Raw genomic sequence first — 23,173 nt, 5'->3', positions numbered from 1 at the left:
GCAATGAATAAATATAATGTACAAGTTACACCTTTTGAATGCAATTACTGAAATAAATCAAGTTTTTCTAAATATTCTAATTTACTGGCTTTTACCTGTATATAGTAATGCCATGGTGGTCCAAATGTGTTTTTAAAGGGTGATTATGTCCCAGACGTGTGGGTGTACAATGGTCATAAAACAGTAGCGCCTTTGTAGTCGCATGTGTTGTGGAAGTAGCACTACTTCCTGAGAGGAGACTCCTTTTTCCTGAGCTAATATGACATTATTTAAGCAGCAGTACAAACTCCGTCTGGGGCATTAAAGAAAGGAAATGAGGAGGCACATCCCACATGTTGTCTTCTTTACCTTCACAGGAGCTGTGGAAGGATGAGAACCCGGAGCAAGCATGTTCCCCTGGACTGGTTTGGTGCACTCCCTGAATCCCAGCTGTAGACTTGTTGGAGGACACCATCAAGACAATAAGGTGGGATAAACGCCAAACAGATGTTACTCCCCCCTACACTCCCCCAGTTCCCACCACAGCTATTGATGGACACACCAGGATTTTTTTTTTCAAAGGCAGGGTCTGGGTTTTCAGCCCAGAGGTCAGCAGAATAGCTTTTGCTAAGGTGATGACATCAAAACTTTATGAAGGTGTCTTATTTATGTGACTGGGTTGGCCTGTTAACCTGTAAACTAAATAAAACCTCATTAAATTCCATTGTCCTAGATGGTGTTAAAATTTATTCAAGCATGGGTCCAATATTCAAAGTATCATTTTTATATAAAAAAATAAATAATGGGGTACAGTCGGAAGGGGATTCTCTGTAGTTTACCTGACACATGAAACATGCACTACCCAGTTGAGTGTTGAGTATATTAAAATGTGACAATTTGACCACAGCGTCAGTTGCTCGGTAGAATGGCGCTTACCATCCTTTTCAGTAGACTGCATTGAATAACTCCCCTCTTCCTCTCACGCCAGATCCAGCCAGGAACGTGGCCATATGAACCCCTTCCCAACTGTAGATAAGCTATCAGGAAAACTAAATAAGCTCCAGGTTAATGAGCTAAAATTTGTGTTCAAATGTGTGATAATGAAACCAACTGGCATGGTCACATAAAGGAATGGGTGACCCAAGCAGGAAAGTTCCCAATGTCTTAATGTTCCTATGTAGAAAGGTGGACACCATGTAGACTGGATCCTCCAAATAGTGCAGCCTCTGGGGTTGAGATCTTTGAAACATTTTTAGCTAGCAAGCAAGCTCAGTTTTATTTGTGCACACATAGTGGCCACTTGTTGCTCGGCAGAATTCGGAAAGTATTTTACAAAAGTTGTCAGTCAGGTTTCTTCTGGTGTTGTTTTCCATGAAGCCACTCATCAGAGGGAGGACTAGGAAAGTTGGAAAGAAGTCCTACAAACAAATAACTCCAATATCTGTGGTAGCTTGGTTTGTTTAATCATTCATTCCAAAAGCCCTGAATCCATTTTCCTCGTAAGAAATCATACAAATCCAATTGATACGTTCCAGACGTCCAAAAATATTGAGAGACAATACATTTTAGTAGATAATGATTACAGTTTTACATGCAGAAATAATGCTAAATACATATAAATGATGGATGAAATGACTTTGACCTTCTTTGAAAGCTTGCTGGTGAAGATGACAATGAGGGTAGAGGGATGCCGTACTTTTCTCACCTTCTTTATCAAAGTGCTAGAACTTGCAATTTTCTTTGGCCCCGTGGGATTCTTTGTTTGGGTACTTGATTCTGCAGAATGATAGGTGGGCAGAATCTGGTTTGTTATGCGCAGTCTTAGGACATGTGATAACCGAGACGTAATACGGAAACTGGGGCAAACGTTTGGTGTGCATTTTAGTTCAAAAACTAAGCTCTTCGGTATTTTCTTTTCAGTCCGTGATGTGCAGAGAATTTTTTCAGAAGAATCACATTTCAGTTGCCTCTAATTTTCTCACTTGTGGATTTTTAAAGTCCAGCATTCACAGTTGTAAAGTAGACCAGACGTTTTGTAGTTTAGCTTATTACAAACCCCGTTTCCATATGAGTTGGGAAATTGTGTTAGATGTAAATATAAACGGAATACAATGATTTGCAAATCATTTTCAACCCATACTCAGTTGAATATGCTACAAAGACAACATATTTGATGTTCAAACTCATAAACTTTTTTTTTTTTTTGGCAAATAATAATTAAGTTAGAATTTCATGGTTGCAACACGTGCCAAAGTAGTTGGGAAAGGGCATGTTCACCACTGTGTTACATGGCCTTTCCTTTTAACAACACTCAGTAAAGGTTTGGGAACTGAGGAGACACATTTTTGAAGCTTCTCAGGTGGAATTCTTTCCCATTCTTGCTTGATGTACAGCTTAAGTTGTTCAACAGTCCGGGGGTCTCCCTTGTGCTATTTTAGGCTTCATAATGCACCACACATTTTCAATGGGAGACAGGTCTGGACTACAGACAGGCCAGTCTAGTACCCGCACTCTTTTACTATGAAGCCACGTTGATGTAACACGTGGCTTGGCATTGTCTTGCTGAAATAAGCAGGGGCGTCCATGGTAACGTTGCTTGGATGGCAACATATGTTGCTCCAAAACCTGTATGTACCTTTCAGCATTAATGGTGCCTTCACAGATGTGTAAGTTACCCATGTCTTGGGCACTAATACACCCCCATACCATCACACATGCTGACTTTTACACTTTGCGCCTATAACAATCCGGATGGTTCTTTTCCTCTTTGGTCCGGAGGACACGACGTCCACAGTTTCCAAAAACAATTTGAAATGTGGACTCGTCAGACCACAGAACACTTTTCCACTTTGTATCAGTCCATCTTAGATGAGCTCAGGCCCAGCGAAGCCGACAGCGTTTCTGGGTGTTGTTGATAAACGGTTTTCGCCTTGCATAGGAGAGTTTTAACTTGCACTTACAGATGTAGCGACCAACTGTAGTTACTGACAGTAGGTTTCTGAAGTGTTCCTGAGCCCATGTGGTGATATCCTTTACACACTGATGTCGCTTGTTGATGCAGTACAGCCTGAGGGATGGAAGGTCACGGGCTTAGCTGCTTACGTGCAGTGATTTCTCCACATTCTCTGAACCCTTTGATGATATTACGGAGCGTAGATGGTGAAATCCCTAAATTCCTTGCAATAGCTGGTTGAGAAAGGTTTTTCTTAAACTGTTCAACAATTTGCTCACGCATTTGTTGACAAAGTGGTGACCCTCGCCCCATCCTTGTTTGTGAATGACTGAGCATTTCATGGAATCTACTTTCATACCCAATCATGGCACCCACCTGTTCCCAATTAGCCTGCTCACCTGTGGGATGTTCCAAATAAGTGTTTGATGAGCACTCCTCAACTTTATCAGTATTTATTGCCACCTTTCCCAACTTCTTTGTCACGTGTTGCTGGCATCAAATTCTAAAGTTAATGATTATTTGGGGGGAAAAAAATAAAGTTTATGAGTTTGAACATCAAATATGTTGTCTTTGTAGCATATTCAATTGAATATGGCTTGAAAAGGATTTGCAAATCATTGTATTCCGTTTATATTTACATCTAACACAATTTCCCAACTCATATGGAAATGGGGTTTGTACATTTTCCAAGTAGCTTGCCCATCTCTGGTGGTTTCTTGGAAACTGCCATGCATTGGGTTTTGTTGAGGTATAGAGCCAGTCCCTTTACTTCATACTGCGTTCAGGATGTTGTGTAGCTTTTCTTCAGTCTGCCACTCGCACAGTCATCTGTACATCTGAGATTGTTAACATTCAGTCCTTCGACTTGTATTCCATCTTGATGATTAATGTTGCCGAAGATCATTTCGCTGTCGACATTAAACAGATCAGGAGATTGTACACAACCTTGTCCAAAACCCCTTTGAAGGACTTTGAATTGACTGCGTTCGGATTGCTGCTCATTCAAGATTAGGAACATATATTTATGTTTCACTTTATGGAATGCTTTGGAATAGTCTATAAAACACAGGTATAAATCCGCTTGCACTTCTATTGATCTTGCCATTGACATACGGCATGTGAATATAGCATTTCTAGTGCCCTGCTTTGGGAGGAATCCGAAAGCTCTGGATGTATCTTGCCATCAGTACTCTAACAATCATTGTGCTGGAATGACTCATAAGGAGGGCAGCACGGTGGAACAGGGGTTAGTGCTCTCGAACTAACTTCCTGCCACCTCCAAAGACATGCACCTGGAGATAGGCCCCTCCCACCTCCAAAGACATGCACCTGGGGATAGGCCCCTCCCACCTCCAAAGACATGCACCTGGGGATAGGTTGATTGGCAACACTGAATGCTCCCTAGTGTGTGAATGCTTGTTAGTCTATCTGTGTTGGCCCTGCCATGAGGTGGCCACTTGTCCAGGGTGTACCCCGCCTTCCGCCCGAATGCATCTAGGATAGGCTTCAACCCCCACAACTCCGAGAGGGACAAGCGGTATAAAATGGATGGACTCATAAAGCTTGTCAATCTATGCTGATCACAGTCTGCAGCTCCCAGTTTCTTTGGCAGAGGAACACAAATAGATGTTGTCACATCTGATGGAATATTATTGCCTGTCGTCAACAAATTTGTCAGCTCTGATGTTCCAATTTCTTTGAGTGCTGCCATGACTTTGATCGGTATCTTCTCTGGTCCAACTGCTTTACCATGTTTCACTTCAAACATGGCATTGTTCACTTCATCTTCTGTTATGGCTGTCACAAAATATACATGCGCTATTGTTGGCTTTTTTTGGATTTCTATTTAGAGGACTTCCCATTGACTCCATTGTAAGCGACTTTTATTTACCAGTTAGAATGCATTAAAAAAAGAAGAAAAACATATGTGTTGTTGTCTCTCAGGCAGAATTCCCCCAAAAGTGCAGTTCCCCTTTAAGGCAGCAGCAGTATAACTAAAGCATTATTCAATATATCCTTTTTATCTCTCAACGCCTTTCCATCTGAACACTGGTGATATATTTCAACGCTCTTCATGTTTACACTTGCCAAAAACGAGCTTTGGGCTTAATTATTAATCAAAGTGTAACGTCCAGCCATCTTGTCTGCTCTTTTTCTTTGGAAGGAATTCCTGCAGCAGTGGTGCTGTTGTCACTCTTGTTGTTGATCAGCACAAAGATACAATAAACATCTTTAATTGACTCCCAGAGGAGTGGAGTTATTCATGCATTTAGTTAAGCCCCTTCCTCATCTCCCCGCCTGTTTTTTTTTACCCCTTTTGGGGGGGGAACAGGACACTTGGTTTCCTTGACAACCTCTGCTCCAATCGCCTGGCCAGCTGCAGATTAGTTCAGCAGTGGGGGGTTTTGCTTCGGGTGGGAGGAGTTTTGGAGTGGGGGTGATGATGGAAAATAGAGCGAGAGAAGAGAGAGAGGGATGGCCTGAGGAATGGAGGAGTGGAAAAAGTTTGAAGAGGGGCAACAGAAGGGGAGAGAGAGAGAGAGAGAGAGAGGGGATGCATGGTCATTGAGAAATAAGAGTCAGAGTGAGCGAGGAGAAGGAGGATGCAAAAAAAGGCCAGGAAGGAGGGAATTTCCCAACTTTTAAAGCCGTGAAAGCGTCTCTTTTGTGGGAGGAACGGACGGCGCTTCTTGGAAGTGAGGGCCAAGCCCGCTGAGAAGTGTGGACCAGGCTGGAGGAGCCATGCAAGAAGTGGATGCTGGCTGCCATTACGCAACATGACGCTCCACAGCAGTGCTTCATCGCGGCACGGCCAGCTGGGAAAGGTAAGGAGTCTGTCTTTGGATTGGACTGTTGGGACTACAACCATGAATGAAAAGTCACTTTGTTGGCGTTTATGTGAGCTGCTACTATGTGGACTACACTTTTTAGCTGGGCTTCAACTTTCTGAACATGACGTGACTCAACCCCAACGCTGGTTACTGTAAATGAAAACATTTGGATACGAGTCAGCACGCATGCTGAAGCCATCACCCATTGGCAGGTTAGAAAGGAGGAGGAGGGGGGGGGTGAGCATTCTTCACCCTGAACAAAAGCAGTGGTCTTCATGCAGGGTCCCTGCGCCTGCTTTGACTTGCATACAATCACAGCAGCCTCCACCCGATTATTTAATCAACAAGTACGTAGTCCACCTCATCCAGTAGCACAAGAAGCCAATGAAGAAATTGGACTTTATTTTCTGTAGCCCCAAGTCTGCTTTATAAAAGTCCCTTGGAAATATGTTTTTTTCATAAAAAAAACACCCCACTTCAAATATTAATCAAGGTTCAAGGTTCAACTTTATTGTCCCCGCGGGGAAATTTGTCTTGGGCACAGTGCATCATTGCTTTCTTAACATACCCAAAAACAACAGAACAAAAACACAAGCACAGACACAACCACAACCATACAACTAACATTTAAACATCAGAACATGGAGCTTGATAGACATAGGTGGCACTTTGATGTAGGCATCAAATCTACAGTATGGAGATAAAGATAAAGTACCAATGTGCATTGCACTAGAGCTCATGGATAAAGTGCTGTGTGCTAAAGTGCTTAGTTCTAAAGTGCTATGTGCTAACCTATGTATTAAAATTCTATTACACATTGTTGGTCAGCTTAATGGAGGCTGGGACAAATGATAATTTAAGGCGGTTAGATTTGCATAGTGGGACCCGGAGTCTTCTCCCTGATGGCAGGGTTCCATATTCAGGAAAGAGTGGGTGTTGTGAGTTGGAAATAATTTCCACTCATATAGGGAAATCAATCCACAGAATCACTTCACACTAAAGTCACTGCAGAGGACTTGTTGAAACAATGGTCTCCACTCGATTAGATGCCAGGCCTCAATAAACGGGTGAGTAGTCCACCTAAACTAATAAAAGCATTATGAAATAGCACAACAGGCAGATTAAAAAAATGGACTGCATTTTGTAAAAGTGCCTCAGAATTATGCTGTTTGTGTATACATACCCTACTTTAAATAATTATTTGATTAATTCCACACATTCATGAGGAAACAAATCCACAGAATCATGTCACGCTAAATTTACTGAAGAGGACTTATTGCTTCAGCTGAATTGACTCGATGATGCAGAAACACTCGATTAAATGCCAGGTCTAAATAAATGGATTATGAATCCTCATCAGGTAGCACAAGAAGCAGATTAAAAGTGGATTTCATCATCTATAGCCTCCAGCGTGCTTCATGGAAGTGTCTCAGAATATGTGTTGTTCATTCTGGAGCTGCATGAACACATGAAACATTCCAAAAGTTCCTCGGAAAAAAACATCATGCTCTTAGATAAACACCTTAGTTCAAATAAACGGCAAGTAAAAGTAATGGTGTCATTTATTAGGTACTTACAATAAGAAATATTGACAAGACAAGAATAAAGAAATGTCTCATTAATACATGCTTGATTAAGCAATAAAGGAATGTACACGGAAGTATAGATTGACAAAAAAATGTAATGTATCATTCATATGAATGTATTAGATATTAATGAATGAGGACTACAGGAATAATGTAAGGAATATCCAACAAATTCTGATTTCTCCATATTCTCTGTCAACACCACAAGTTTGTACTGTTTCTTGAACTTGAAACATTCTTTGACTTCTTATTCAGTCCGTTCCATAGTTTTACTCTGCACAATAATGGTTATGGTACTCTCTGCACAATAATGGTTGTGGTACTCCCTGCACAATAATGGTTGTGGTACTCTCTGCACAATAATGGTTGTGGTACTCTCTGCACAATAATGGTTGTGGTACTCTCTGCACAATAATGGTTGTGGTACTATCTGCACAATAATGGTTGTGGTACTCTCTGCACAATAATGGTTGTGGTACTCTCTGCACAATAATGGTTGTGGTACTCTCTGCACAATAATGGTTGTGGTACTCTCTGCACAATAATGGTTGTGTTACTCTCTGCACAATAATGGTTGTGGTACTCTCTGCACAATAATGGTTGTGTACTCTCTGCATAATAATGGTTGTGGTACTCTCTGCACAATAATGGTTGTGGTACTCGCTGCACAATAATGGTTGTGGTACTCTCTGCACAATAATGGTTGTGGTACTCTCTGCACAATAATGGTTGTGGTACTCTCTGCACAATAACGCGCTAGAGGTCGTGGTACACTCTGCAGTTGAGCAAATATGGTCCACAGTCCGTATGGAAAAACAAAATACGCCAGCAAGTCAGTGACTTGACAGTGATTCATGCTGCAGTCAGCTGACGACATCTGGCCGACACACAGGAAGTGATGCATTATTCGCCATCTGTGGTCAACATGGGTTCTCACAGTCACATGACACTGAGACCTGAAGTATGTGCTGCCTTCAAAACATAACCTTAGTAGCATAGGATAAATGTCAATACTTTAGCATTAGAGAAGACCAATAAACAAGTGTATATCTGTCCTTTGTGTACTAAAATCTACTAACGTTTGTGAATGACTGAATGAAAACATGTTGTCCCTTGAGACTTCATCTCCGTGGATCTACAAAGCAATTCAACTTTAAGTCCCAGCCCATCGAGGGTTGAACAAAATTCTAAACAAAGCATAAATCTGATTAGTCACTTCCACATATCTCAACAAACCATACGGACTGAGGTGCAAGACTGAGGCATAGGAAAACAAAAGCTGTGCAATGTGTGAAGAGTTTCAACAAACTAAAAGTACCTTCAAAGACTGACAGTAAATCACACACTGTTCACGTTCTTTACATTTGCACAGAAGACAACAATGTTCACAGAACTATATCACTGTGCAGCATTTGAAGTCTTTCTGTTTGTTTTACGTTGGCTGGAGTGTGTACCTCTGGCTTGGTGTGCTTGCTCTATTTGCTTGCCTAACAGAATTGCTATTGTGACATCCATTTAAAACAGCAGTTTCTTCCAGTTAAAAATGTAGCTGAATTTCACACTGAGCAAACTCATCTCACGGGCCGGATTGAAGCTGTTAGCAGGCCCCGTCCGGGTCGCATGTTTGACATCCCTGGCTTGAATGATGGAATAGACACTGTTGTGCATCAGGTGTGTGTCTTTGCCAGACATAAAGGATGTTATGTTGCTTGTTACACTGCAGAGCTATCAGGAATGTCCGCTATGACCACATGGTTCCCAGTCAACACAATCCAGTTCTTTGGGCTTCCTCAAGCTAGTCTGATGTGGTGTGATCTTTTTTTTTTAACGATCTAGACCAGGAGCAGGGACCTTTGATTTACTCCAATGCACCGGCAGCCAAACAGCTCTTTGATTTACAGACACATATTTATACTGCCTTCAAATGTAAGTGTAATCTTCATTTTAGCTTCAGTGAGCTAGCTGGCTTATGTGAAAGGGGAGTCTTTTCAAATAAGGTTCCCAGATTACAAAATATTCAAATTTCTCCCTTTACTAGTTCGTGGACTTGGGAATCGGGACCACTGATGTGGATGTTTGACAAGTTTGTTTGCGCGCTGCCTTTAAAAACAACCCAGGAGTCTTGTTTTACACATGATCTTTGAACATATTGCTTGTCTTTTCATAGAGGACCTTATTAATGACAAGGTTAATGAGGTAAAGAAGTCTCTGACTAAATTGGGGCCCTAAGCAGAATGTTATTTGGAGGACCCCTCCTAACCTGTCAATTACATTTTTTTTACACTTTTTGATTTAGGTAAAACAATGTTTATACTATGTGACTCAAACTTGAATGTAACTATACCATATGATATGACATGATAATGCGTATAACAATGCACATTTTCAACTAAAACAAATTCATGGGAAAGTAAATGTTTAGTATTTTTTTGTGCTAAAAAAAAATAAAAAAATCATAATTCAATCAAATCAATCAATCAAAGTAATTTTATGTAGCCTTTGATCACAAATGCCTCAAACGACACCCTGGGCTCTGGTCCACATCAGGGCAAGACACAAGTCAAGCCAATGGGCACAATGGAAGAGACCTCAGACTACATCAGTCACTCCTCCACAAGCTCCAGTTAGTAGAGCATGCAGCTGCTCGCCTCCAAAACATGACCATAGGGCAGCGGTTCTCTTTGCTCTCCATTGGCTCCCAGTGGGTTTTAGAATGCATTTTAAAATCCTTCTTTTTGTTTTAAGGCCATCAATGTTCTGGCCCCAGCACACTTTGCTGATACTTGAACTCTTGGCCACCCACCAAGGAATATGTGCTCATCCTTACAGACATCTTTGGAAGTAGAGTTTAAAAATGGAGGGATCGTTCTTTTTCCACATCCGCACCCAAGTTATGGAACTCAGGCCCACCTGAGTTGTGAGCCATCACCAAGACGGCATGGAGAGTGGCCGTGCCAGCAACCTGAGGGTTCCTGGTTCAATCTCCACCTACTACCAACCTCGTCACGTCCGTTGTGTCCTTGAGCAAGACACTTCACCCTTGCTCCTGATGGGTCTTGGTTAGGGTCTTGCATGACAGCTCCCTCCATCAGTGTGTGAATGTGTGTGTGAATGGGTGAATGTGGAAATAGTGTCAAAGCAATTTGAGTACCTTGAAGGTAGAAAAGCGCTGTACCAGTATAACCCATTTATCATTTACCATTTAGAAGCTTTTAAATCTCAACAAATAACACTTTTGTTTAAACTGGCTTTTAACAAACAATTGCCATAAGTGTTTTTAGATATGACTTTTTTTAAACTGTTTTAATATGCGTGGTCTTCTTGATTTATTTATTTATTGATTGATGTATTGATTGATTGATTGATTGATTGATTGATTGATTGATTGATTGATTGAGTACATCTTTCTGAAAATGCAGTTGAATTTAGTGGGTAAGCTCAATGTGGAAATAAGCTTTACAGAGTTATAGGTTGAGAAAAAAGGACGGTCTTTTTGTCTATGAATGTTCCCATCCATCCAGGTCTTTGTCATCTCAGGGTGTTCAATCCATCGCAACTGGACTGTTTGGTTGGTCTTAAAAGATCTTTCACCTCTCATCTGAGTATACTTCATGCTCATGGTCACATCTAGTCTTAGACTTAGATTGGTCACATCTAGTCTTAGACTTAGATTGGTCACATCTAGTCTTAGACTTAGATTGGTCACATCTAGTCTTAGACTTGGATTGGTCACATCTAGTCTTAGACTTGGATTGGTCACATCTAGTCTTAGACTTAGATTGGTCACATCTAGTCTTAGACTTAGATTGGTCACATATAGTCTTAGACTTTGATTGGTCACATCTAGTCTTAGACTTAGATTGGTCACATCTAGTCTTAGACTTGGATTGGTCACATCTAGTCTTAGACTCGGATTGGTCACATCTAGTCTTAGACTTAGATTGGTCACATCTAGTCTTAGACTTAGATTGGTCACATCTAGTCCTAGACTTAGATTAGTCATATCTAGTCTAGCGGCTGGTGCCAAAACCCCAACTATTTATACTCCAAAAACCAGGAGGGTGTGCCTGGGCAAGGATGGTTTCGCTAGTGAGAAAAAACGGTTTTGATGCCAACGAGCAATCCCACTGTCAAAGCTAACAACAGTTGTTGAAGTGTAATTTTCCTGAGGGCGAAACCATCCTTGCCCAGGTACACCCTCCTGGTTTTTGGAGTATAAATATTTGGGGTTTTGGCACAAGCCGCTGGGCTAGATCTGACCAATCTAAGTCTAAAACTTCATCTGACCAATCTAAATCCAAGACTAGATCTGACCACTCTAAATCTAAGACTAGATCTGACCAATCTAAGTCTATGTTCATGAACTGATAAAGCCTACTCGGATGCGAGCCGAAACCTCTTCTAGAACAAAGCAAACAGTCCAGTTGCGATCGATTGAATGCCCTGAGATGTCTGTCTTTTTCTTTAAGGTGCATGATTGTATTAAACTGGACACAATCTTGTATTGGGGACCCTCTGGTGTGCAGCCATTGTTTCCGCCATTGGTCTGTCAGTTGTTTACATTCTAACAGCGGTGAAAAAAATGGACATTTTATGCATCACTGGGATTACAGACGCTCATAAATGTCCTTCATTTGGTTGACATGCATTCTGTGGAACTTGAAAAGAACAATTGACTCTGACACTCGGGGCCTCGTGTGTGTACGCACCTTTTCATGGCAAAGTTGAAATGTGTGGAAAGTGAAGTAAATGTGGCAATGTGCCGTGCCTCACACCAACTTTATGCTTCACCTACGCACATTTCTACAGGCTGTGGATACTTTGGCGACACACACAGGTGGTCCTTCGGGCTTTGCCAACTTTGGATTTCAACAAAGATGGAGGCAAGGGCACAAAATTCACTATTAATTTATCAATGTGATCATGCTATTGCTGTGACGACGTCTTCCTGTGACTCCAGCGCAGCTTGGCCAGTCAGGCTGAAAGCAGCAGCCGGGGGTTGTGGCACTGGAGACGGTGAAGGAATGGCCTGACCTCGTGTCACCTGGCTGCTACTGCCAGTAGCTCTAATCAATCAATCAATCAAACTTCATTTATAAAGCACTTTTCATACAGAAAAGAAATGCAACGCAAAGTGCTTTAGAAAGTTAAAAACAATACCCCGATGACCCAGATCCCCCCCGTTATCACACACACACACACACACACACACACACACACACACACACACACACACACACACACACACACACACACACACACACACACACACACATATGCAACTATATGAACACATGAATGCGTGGCTGAGTACAGAGGAGACGTGAGTAAACACTATCACATCTGCACCAGGAGGTCATCAGACCATGGCCACCAGGACGCTGACACAAATCACCCCTCCCCCACAGCACGTTGGAAAGTAAAAATAATAAAACTTGTAAAATAGTAAGAACCATGAGTAAAGATCAAGGGTAAAATACAAGTAAGACATATGAAGATTCTAAAAAGGAAAGAAAAATAATAATAAATAAAAATAAAATGAATATACAGTAAATATATAATAAATAAATAGAGCTCTTGTGTTGTAATAATAAATTGATTCATCAAACAAGAGTCAAAGTCTATCATATCCTGTTTAATATACTGGCATATTTAAATTCAAAAGATTTCAAACCTAATATCACATAATTGTCACATGAAACGCCAATCTGGCTGTGAGCAGGCTAATGGATGAACACATTTTGTTGTAAGTTACACAAATGATATTTAATATTTGTGTAATCGGAGTCATCTCTTCTAAAGTTGTACGTATCATTGCAGCGACTATCTTTTCTAAGGATGTGAACACTACGTCTGTTTTGGCCATGCACATCCGTCTTTGTCACCTTCTTCCTGATCTACCACTTATTTCTGATCACTTCCTGATCCACCACTTATTTCTGATCACTTCCTGATCTACCACCTATTTCTGATCACTTCCTGATCCACCACTTATTTCTGATCACTTCCTGATCCACCACTTATTTCTGATCACTTCCTGATCTACCACTTATTTCTGATCACTTCCTGATCTACCACTTATTTATGATCACTTCCTGATCCACCACTTATTTCTGTTCACTTCCTGATCCACCACTTATTTCTGATCACTTCCTGATCTACCACCTATTTCTGATCACTTCCTGATCCACCACTTATTTCTGATCACTTCCTGATCCACCACTTATTTCTGATCACTTCCTGATCTACCACTTATTTCTGATCACTTCCTGATCTACCACTTATTTCTAATCACTTCCGGATCCACCACTTATTTCTGATCACTTCCTGATCTACCACTTATTTCTGATCACTTCCTGATCTACCACTTATTTCTGATCACTTCCTGATCTACCACTTATTTCTGATCACTTCCTGACTCCACAGCATTGACACACTCAACCCTCTTTCTTTTGCTGGAAAGTCCTAAAAAAGCATCTTCGACTGCTTGGTGGTGAATTCTAGAAGGGCAGATTGTGGGATGTCAGACACATGGCTCATTTCAATATGATTTGCATATTTAAATGAGGGTGGTTTGGGCCACTCCCACTCATCCAATGTGATGGATGAGTGCATGCGTGCACTTTAATACATCTGAATTTTTTCGCATACGCCGTTTTCTAAATTTAAGCGGGCGCCAATTTTTAGTAGGAAGTCCACAGAAGTTGTAAAACATAAGTGTCAGATGTTTACTCTTGTGACAATCTGTCATTGCTTGTTTTTGCCTGAGGAAGTGCAGTAGTGGATTTTGTTGATGAGTCACTAAGTGCAGTTGAGTGAGAGTAGGCTGACTTTGAGCTCATACTCGTGCATGCTGGTGATGGTGATGATGATGATGCTGGTGATGGTGATGGTGATGGTGATGATGATGCTGGTGATGGTTGTGATGCTGTCACTTGGAAAATGTGTCATTTTAATGACTCAATTGAGGCTTAAAACACTATAATATTTATTATATGGACAAAAGTCTTGGGGCGGTTGCTTCAACTTCCCCTCCAGTATGACTAATGTGGCCAGATGTCCCAATACTTTTGTCCTCATAGAGTGTATGTTTGTCTAAGCCCGGGGGTCGGCAACCCAAAATGTTGAAATATTGGAACCAAAATACAAAAAAAATATATCTGGAGCCGCAAGAAATGTAAAGTCTTATATAAGTGTTATAATGAAGGCAACACGTGATGTAAGTGTCTATATTAGCCTACTATCAAAATGACTTTAAAAGTCTATATAAGTGTTATAATGAAGACAACACATGATGTAAGTGTCTATATTAGCCTACTATCAAAATGACTTTAAAAGTCTTATATAAGTGTTATAATGAAGGCAACACGTGATGTAAGTGTCTATATTAGCCTACTATCAAAATGACTTTAAAAGTCTTATATAAGTGTTATAATGAAAGCAACACATGATTAAGTGTCTATATTAGCCTACTATCAAAATGACTGTTTTGCAGGCTGACACAAATCTTAGTTGACAGAAATGTTGAAATGTAATATTTCCATATAACACATTTTTTTACAACATTGGAAAACATTAGTAAAACATCTCAGAAGGTGAGATAACTCCTGGAAATGACTAACTTAGAATGGCCAAAGGTTTAGATGTGTGTGTCCAAGTTAAAGGAAACGGCAGGCTGTCTTCTGTCACGACTTGGACTATAGCGTGGTTTGTTTTCCCATGGTGCAAATGATTTGGACCGGACATGGCGTGAAGGTAAATACATTTTTATTTTTACACTAACAAAAGAACAAAAAGCGCGCTCAAGGCGGAAGTACAAACTTCACTAATGAAACAAATACTTGCACGTGGGCAAAAAACTATGGACATGAACAAAAGTCGCTAACTGTGGCATAAATAGAAAAAAAGGTACTTGACGATGACGTGAATAGGGCAGCATGGACTATGAGCATGAAACAGAGTGTCAGGAGTGTGTCAAGAGTGATGTCGCCAGGCTGACTGCCTGACAACTACAGGCTTAAATAGTGATGACATGATTAGTGAAAACAGGTGCCTGACTCAAAATGTGAAAACGTGAGACAGGTGCGTGACATGCCGATGTGAACCAGGTGAAACTAATGGTTACTATGGTGACAAAGGGAGTGAAACCAGGAACTAAGAAGTGTCCAAAAACCAAGCAAAACATAACTAAACAAAACATGATCACAGACATGACATCTTCTTCTAATGGATTTATTACAATCTTTGCAAGTGGGTAATGTTTGCTGTGGTCTGGAACAACATGGCACACTAACAACAATGAGAAATGCAGCCAATGTTACATACAGATAATGTGTTATGATACATGCAAATATAAACTAAATACAAATATATCTACAAATGAGGCATAATGATGCAACATGTACATACAGCTAGCCTAAATAGCATGTTAGCATTGATTAGGTAGCAGTCATGCACTGACCAAATATGCCTGATTAGCACTCCAACAAGTCAATACAATTATGCATTCACGCACAGCATAAAACGTTTGGTGGACAAAATGAGACAAAGAAGGAGTGGCATAAAACACGTCTTACTTAAGCAACGTTGGAGAAAGTTGTACATGCCAACAAACTACGGTGAGTTCAAAGACCGATGAAATTAGTTGGGCAAATCGGCGCTCGCCAAATAGTCTCATCAGTGAAGCATGTTTAATATAAACAGTGAGATTTCTAACCATTAGGAAGGTTTGTGTCATCTTTGTTCTCCTACACAAACCATATTAAAACAAAAAATATATTTCCTCCCCATCTTTTTTCCATTTTAATATATTTTTGAAAAAGCTCTTGAGAGCCACTAGGGCGGCGCTATATAGCCGCAGGTTAGCGACCCCTGGTGTAAGTGGACACAGCCAGTTTGTTTTGACATTCTTCTCCTCTCACAAAAAGGTGACAGCAGAGCCTGAGGAGGTTCTGACCCTCTTGCACCTCTGTCCCTTGACAGGAACTGCTCTTTGACAGTGGGGCCCCCCCTCATCACTGTGCCGTTGTTACCACGACGACACTCTGAAAAGAATGTGTCCTGCGGTGACGCTGAAAGAATCCCTTCTTCTTCAGTGGATATTGTCCGTCTGAAATGTTGGCAGATGGCCATGCTTTAAGAAAGTCATGATCAAAAACACCCCAAACCTTCTTTTTGCCTCGCCACATACACACACATGCACACGTGCACACATGCACACATACACACATGCACATACACACGTACACACATGCACACGTGCACACATGCACACGTGCACACATACACGCGTACACGCATGCATGGATAATGTGCAGCAAATGAGACAAATAAGCATGTGGGAGTCCAGATATAAACATGCATGGATAATGAATGTCATCACATGGGCTAGCACAGCTATTCATGGAGTTGGTAGTTGGACAGTTTTGCACTTTTTACCCTAACTCCTATTTACACACACACAGTAAAAACCTCTAACATCAAACACAATACATTCCAGATTGTTTGGATTTCAAAAAATTGGGGAAAAAATCTGATTAATGTAAAAAATAATACAAATATATCATTGGTTTAAGGGTTAAACTATTGTCATTGTAAATTCAACCTCTTTAAATAGCAAAATGTAAAACATTAAAATGCCAAAATATGTTTGTTGAAACTTATCAAATCAAGTACAGTTTGTTCCATTTTGGTGATATTTCATAACAGTTTTCCACCATGATGTTACGATAAATAATCCATAGAATAGAAAAGAATAAATCTTCATTGTCCAAAGTTGTTGTTGGCTCACCAACATAGGCGACGGAAACATTGTCACATATAAAAGCATACATAGACACAATAGGAACATGTTAGGTAAACAATAGGAATAAGAGTAATGATAAGTTAAGAGCTATAAAAAATATCAATAAAACATCAAAGTAGAGCAGGTCAAACAATCGGCATTATTAAGTTAACTCTTAAAGAGGTCATTTTATGATCTTTTTTTTGCATGTAAAAAACTTCCTTGTGGTCTACATCTCATGTACTGGTGGTTCTTTGGTCAAAACTTTGCTTTTTTTTACAGACCATCACTTTCTGACCGTCTCTTCAAGATGTGCCATTTTGTTATTTACATGCCTCCACTTCGACTGCATCTTCTAACCGTCATCTTTGTTGTAGTTTTTAGCACTTCCTTATCAAGTATACTGACATATATCAGTTATAACTGTACGTTACTTTGTATTAGAAAGGGCAACAGCAAAGGATGCATGTGCATATATGAGCCAGTCTGCCCCACTACAATAGGAGAGAGAATCTTCTGGACTGTAACCTTAGACTACAATGGCGGGCTCACGTAAAGCTCTGCGGGTAAAACTTGACTGTTTATGGAGATATCCGCTGACGTCACCAGTGGGAAACACGTCACAGTTTGAAGGAAGGCTAGATCGTTTGATTAATATCTCTATATTGATTTCAAATTTCCGGAACTTATGCAGATCTCAGATACACAAAAACAGGTACCAATAGGTAAGAAAAGTTGGTTTTGTATAATAGATGCCCTTTTAAAAGTAAAGGTTAAAACCTTTAAAACACTTTAGTCTTAAGTTTTAAATTTGGAGCCCGAGTGTGAAGTTGTCACCCATGATCCTTTACAACTTTCAAAAGAAAACATGTAAGCAATAAAACAGTCTCACTGAGCTTTCATCATAAGTCAGAGCGCATATTGTGACACTTGTGTTTTCTGGTCTCTTTATCACCAAAACGCCAAATAAAAAGCTGAGTCAAACACTTTCATGCTTTCTGAAAGGGATTTCAGACAACTCCAGTTTTATGTGACTTTAGAGACTTTTCCTCCTCCAAATATTTATTGTATTCCAAATTGGAGTGTTCTACTGTCCTCTGCGTCAAGTAGAAATCCAACAGTGACTTTTAAAGAAGGCTTTTGGCTGGCGCTCGGGTTGCAAAGGCAAACGTCACTTCCATTATGACAGCAGGATTGTATTTGGTGTAGTTTGCCAGAAAGACCACATATCTGTGCAGCTTAGCGGCTCTCTGCTGTGACCCAATGTGGTTTTGCAGAGAACACTCCATTACACACTTCAATGCAGCCAAATAGGATAGCCAACATGCATTTAGCATTTGCTCGGTCGTGGAGAAGGCTGACATCTGGAAAGGAACGTGGCCATCTGGGTTCAAAGCGGACCTTAAATGTGGCCGTGCGGCTCTTTGATTTTTGCCCCGCGTCGCCATATTGCGGCGAGCATTCCGAGGTAAACGGGACAAGGTTAACGCACGCTTTGTTAGTTTGGAGCAATGTTGGAAACGCTGGAAGCGGAATAACCTTTGAGTAGTTCCAGATTCAAGCAAGCCGCACATTTTGAGGTTAGAAGAGTTAGAATCAGTTGAGAAATGAGGATGTTGGGGTGCGCCTTCAAATGAAAGGCTAGAAGGACAATTGTGGGCGTACCTCCGCCAAGGTCCAGCCTTTCAGGAAAGCTGTTAGCCGTCCGTTTATTACTGCTAAAAGTAGGAAGAAGGGTTTGTTTCTCTATCCTCTTACTACCTGTTTTTTAGGCATTACTACTGTACTACTGGCATGATATTATCTGGTGCTACTAAGCAACACCAGATATTTAAAAAGAAAAAGTACAGGCCGTGATATGTAGGGATAGCAAACATGTTGGTACAAACCCTGTTTCCATATGAGTTGGGAAATTGTGTTAGATGTAAATATAAACGGAATACATCCATCCATCCATTTTCTACCGCTTATTCCCTTCGGGGTCGCGGGGGGCGCTGGAGCCTATCTCAGCTACAATCGGGCGGAAGTCGCCACCTCATCGCAGGGCTAAACGGAATACAATGATTTGAAAATCATTGTCAAGCCATATTCAGTTGAATATGCTACAAAGACAACATATTTGATGTTCAAACTCATAAAAATTTTTTTTTTTTGCAAATAATCATTAACTTTAGAATTTGATGGCAGCAACACGTGACAAAGAAGTTGGGAAAGGTGGCAATAAATACTGATAAAGTTGAGGAATGCTCATCAAACACTTATTTGGAACATCCCACAGGTGTGCAGGCTAATTGGGAACAGGTGGGTGCCATGATTGGGTATAAAAGTAGATTCCATGAAATGCTCAGTCATTCACAAACAAGGATGGGGCGAGGGTCACCACTTTGTCCACAACTGCGTGAGCAAATAGTCAAACAGTTTAAGAACAACGTTTCTCAAAGTGCAATTGCAAGAAATGTAGGGATTTCAACATCTACGCTCCATAATATCATCAAAAGGTTCAGAGAATGTGGAGAAATCACTCCACGTAAGCGGCATGGCCGGAAACCAACATTGAATGACCGTGACCTTCCATCCCTCAGACGGCACTGTATCAAAAACCCACATCAATCTCTAAAGGATATCACCACATGGGCTCAGGAACACTTCAGAAAACCACTGTCACTAAATACAGTTGGTCGCTACATCTGTAAGTGCAAGTTAAAGCTCTACTATGCAAAGCCAAAGTCATTTATCAACAACATCCAGAAACGCCGCCGGCTTCTCTGGGCCCGAGATCATCTAAGATGGACTCATGCAAAGTGGAAAAGTGTTCTGTGGTCTGACGAGTCCACATTTCAAATTCCATCCATCCATCCATCTTCTTCCGCTTATCCGAGGTCGGGTCGCGGGGGCAGCAGCCTAAGCAGGGAAGCCCAGACTTCCCTCTCCCCAGCCACTTCGTCCAGCTCCTCCCGGGGGATCCCGAGGCGTTCCCAGGCCAGCTGGGAGACATAGTCTTCCCAACGTGTCCTGGGTCTTCCTCGTGGCCTCCTACCGGTCGGACATGCCCTAAACACCTCCTTAGGGAGGCGCTCGGGTGGCATCCTGACCAGATGCCCGAACCACCTCATCTGGCTCCTCTCCATGTGGAGGAGCAGCGGCTTTACTTTGAGCTCCCCCCGGATGACAGAGCTTCTCACCCTATCTCTAAGGGAGAGACCCGCCACCCGGCGGAGGAAACTCATTTCGGCCGCTTGTACCCGTGATCTTGTCCTTTCGGTCATGACCCAAAGCTCATGTTTTTGGAAATATTCGACATCGTGTCATCCGCACCAAAGGGGAAGCGAACCATCCAGACTGTTATCGACGCAAAGTGTAAAAGGCAGCATGTGTGATGGTATGGGGGTGCATTAGTGGCCAAGACATGGGTAACTTACACATCTGTGAAGGCACCATTAATGCTGAAAGGTACATACAGCTTTTGGAACAACATATGCTGCCATCTAAGCGCTGTCTTTTTCATGGACGCCCCTGCTTATTTCAGAAAGACAATGCCAAGCCACATTCAGCACGTGTTACAACAGCGTGGCTCCGTAAAAAAAGAGTGCGGGTACTTTCCTGGTCCGTCTGCAGTCCAGACCTGTCTCCCATTGAAAATGTGTGGTGCATTATGAAGCATAAAATACGACAGCGGAGACCCCGGACTGTTGAACGACTGAAGCTCTACATAAAACAAGAATGGGAAAGAATTCCACTTTCAAAGCTTCAACAATTAGTTTCCTCAGTTCCCAATCATTTATTGAGTGTTGTTAAAAGGAAAGGCCATGTAACACAGTGTTGAACATGCCCTTTCCCAACTACTTTGGCACGTGTTGCAGCCATGAAATTCTAAGTTAATTATTATTTGCAAAAAAAAAATAAAGTTTATGAGTTTGAACATCAAATATGTTGTCTTTGTAGCATATTCAACTGAATATGGCTTGAAAAGGATTTGCAAATCATTGTATTCCGTTTATATTTACATCTAACACAATTTCCCAACTCATATGGAAACAGGGTTTGTACTTTCAAAGCCAAATATTTTTGAGGTGGTACTTGGTGTAAAAAGTTTGAGTACTATTGACCTAAGATGGACAAACGGACCAAACTATTTGCATTTTTTGTGACTCAGAACCACAAAACGGCCAATAAATTCCAGTACCAAAAAGAAGGACTTTTTTGTGGAGTTTTTGCGTACTATTGGAACTAACAAGAATGACAACAAATGGAGAAAAGTAGAACTTGTTTCTTTAGAAAAGTGAACCATTTGTTTGGTTTCCCATACAGTATGTAGACTGGGACATTCCCAGACAACTTAAGACGCATGTTAACCATACACTCAACACCCTTCTCTATGTTCTTGGCTCAGGCCCGCAGATGTTGGTCACTGGGTGTGTGCGGGGGTCAAAAACGTTGCCTCCGACTCTGGAGTTTACACTCCGGAAGTGCACTTTCCCAAGCTCTCGCCTCGTTGAATCCCCACGGGATGCTGGATGAGAATGACAAAAATCTGTCTCAGCATAGACGTGCAGGAGAGACTATGGAAGCTGTTGTAGTTCATTTGCAAGGATACATCTTGCAAAGGCAAACAACAACAAACAAACACAACAAAGAATAAGGTTTGGCTTTGCAGCTCAGAGCTAAGAGACTGTGGCTTGGAGGAGAAAGCCGATCGGTAGTCCAGAAGATAATGTTAGAGTTCTCAAGCAGCCATGTGTTGTTGAAAAAGTCCAGGTTTTACCATTATGGTTCAGAATTGGCAGAACAGGCTTGAATGATGGCACTTTTTTCACCTAGATGTAACATTCCAAGCCTTTTGGGTGTTGCTAACCGTAAAGCCTGAATGTTGTAAGAAAAGGTCCTTAATGTGGTCATGTAAAGCTTGAGGGCACGGTGAGACAACATCTGTTTGGACAAAGGAATCCCTCATATTTAAGATGAGCTCACCCAGTAAAGTTTATCACCAACTGATAAACAGCGAGGCCCATTGCCAAGAAAAGCTACATGTACTGTATGCTTTTGTTTGGCAGGATTTCCTGTCAGTGGCCTTTATGGTTGCTGCAAACCCAGTTCTGCAACCACAGCCATACCAAGGTACGGCTTCCTGCTTACTCATCTGAGGTAGCCGAAACTTATTATCTGATTATCTCTAGACCAGTAGTCTTTGATATTGCCTGATTGTACCGTTTTTATTTGTCTGCATGGGTCATGACAAACTTTTTGTCAAAAGCAGTGGTTGTTCTGGTGACAGTCATGCATTAGTTACAAAGAATCATGGTCTTTTGTAAAGACCTAATTTATTGAAACGTTTTCTTGACTATGACCAGGTGAAACAGAAAGTTTTCTTTGCAGTTTTGAATAAAAACACTGCAATGTGCTAGTCGTGAGATTGAATATTCTTCATCTGCAGATGTATGTAATTCAGAATATGTACTGTAAGTGTTATGATTCCATTGTTACCACAGTGCTGTGGTTGTCCATTGTCCATGCAGTGTAAACAGCCCACTAAAGTGCCTTATCAAGCTTTTGTCTGCGTTTACCTCAAAACATTGACTTGTTTAGCTTTGACGCGGACAGTGTTGGATGGGGTTAAGAGGGCCCTAGCAACCGTTGGCATTGGCCTCTACTTTGTGAAGCCAGTGAGATAATTGGGAGCAGACTGGGGATGAGTTAAGGGCTCAGTGGATGGGATCTTCTTGACAGTCAGGAGGAGGAGCTGACTTGTGTTTGGGAGTGTCCCTTTAAGGAGATGTAACATGATCTGCCAGTTAGGGAGCAGGAAGAAATGTGTTTGCTCTGCCTAATAAATGTGTCCTCCATATTTAACCCTCTTTCAATCCTCTATTTTATAGAAGCTACTCATTCATTGTGGTTGGTCTTTGAAGGTTTTACAAATACAATTTAATGTTTCTACTTCCAAACAGTGCTTATCTCCTATTAGCCATAGTTATACTTACTGGAACTTGCAATGGAAGCTACAAAGCAAAACCTGACCACTGTGGTGACACTGGCCATTTGT

General features: G+C 41.2%; 1 protein-coding gene across 10 annotated transcripts in view; it reads left to right on the top strand.

The window, feature by feature from the left end:
• Window positions 1-23,173, top strand: part of LOC133612196 (DENN domain-containing protein 2A) — a 70,815-nt gene that overhangs the window by 3,898 nt on the left and 43,744 nt on the right. For 7 of the 10 annotated variants that reach the window (XM_072914003.1, XM_072914004.1, XM_072914005.1 and 4 more), the window contains exon 2: window positions 357-466. The gene's annotated coding sequence lies outside the window, so the exon portion shown is untranslated. Of the gene's footprint in view, window positions 1-356; window positions 467-5,425; window positions 5,758-14,882; window positions 15,105-23,173 lie in introns of those variants that run through there. The other 3 variants (XM_072914006.1, XM_072914011.1, XM_072914007.1) reach the window with 3 other exon arrangements.

The sequence above is a fragment of the Nerophis lumbriciformis genome, linkage group LG10, assembly GCF_033978685.3.
Source record: "Nerophis lumbriciformis linkage group LG10, RoL_Nlum_v2.1, whole genome shotgun sequence".
NCBI classification, from domain to species: domain Eukaryota; kingdom Metazoa; phylum Chordata; class Actinopteri; order Syngnathiformes; family Syngnathidae; genus Nerophis; species Nerophis lumbriciformis.
The sequence above is the reverse complement of the archived record's forward strand: the minus strand, read 5'-3'. Positions and strand labels throughout refer to the sequence as shown.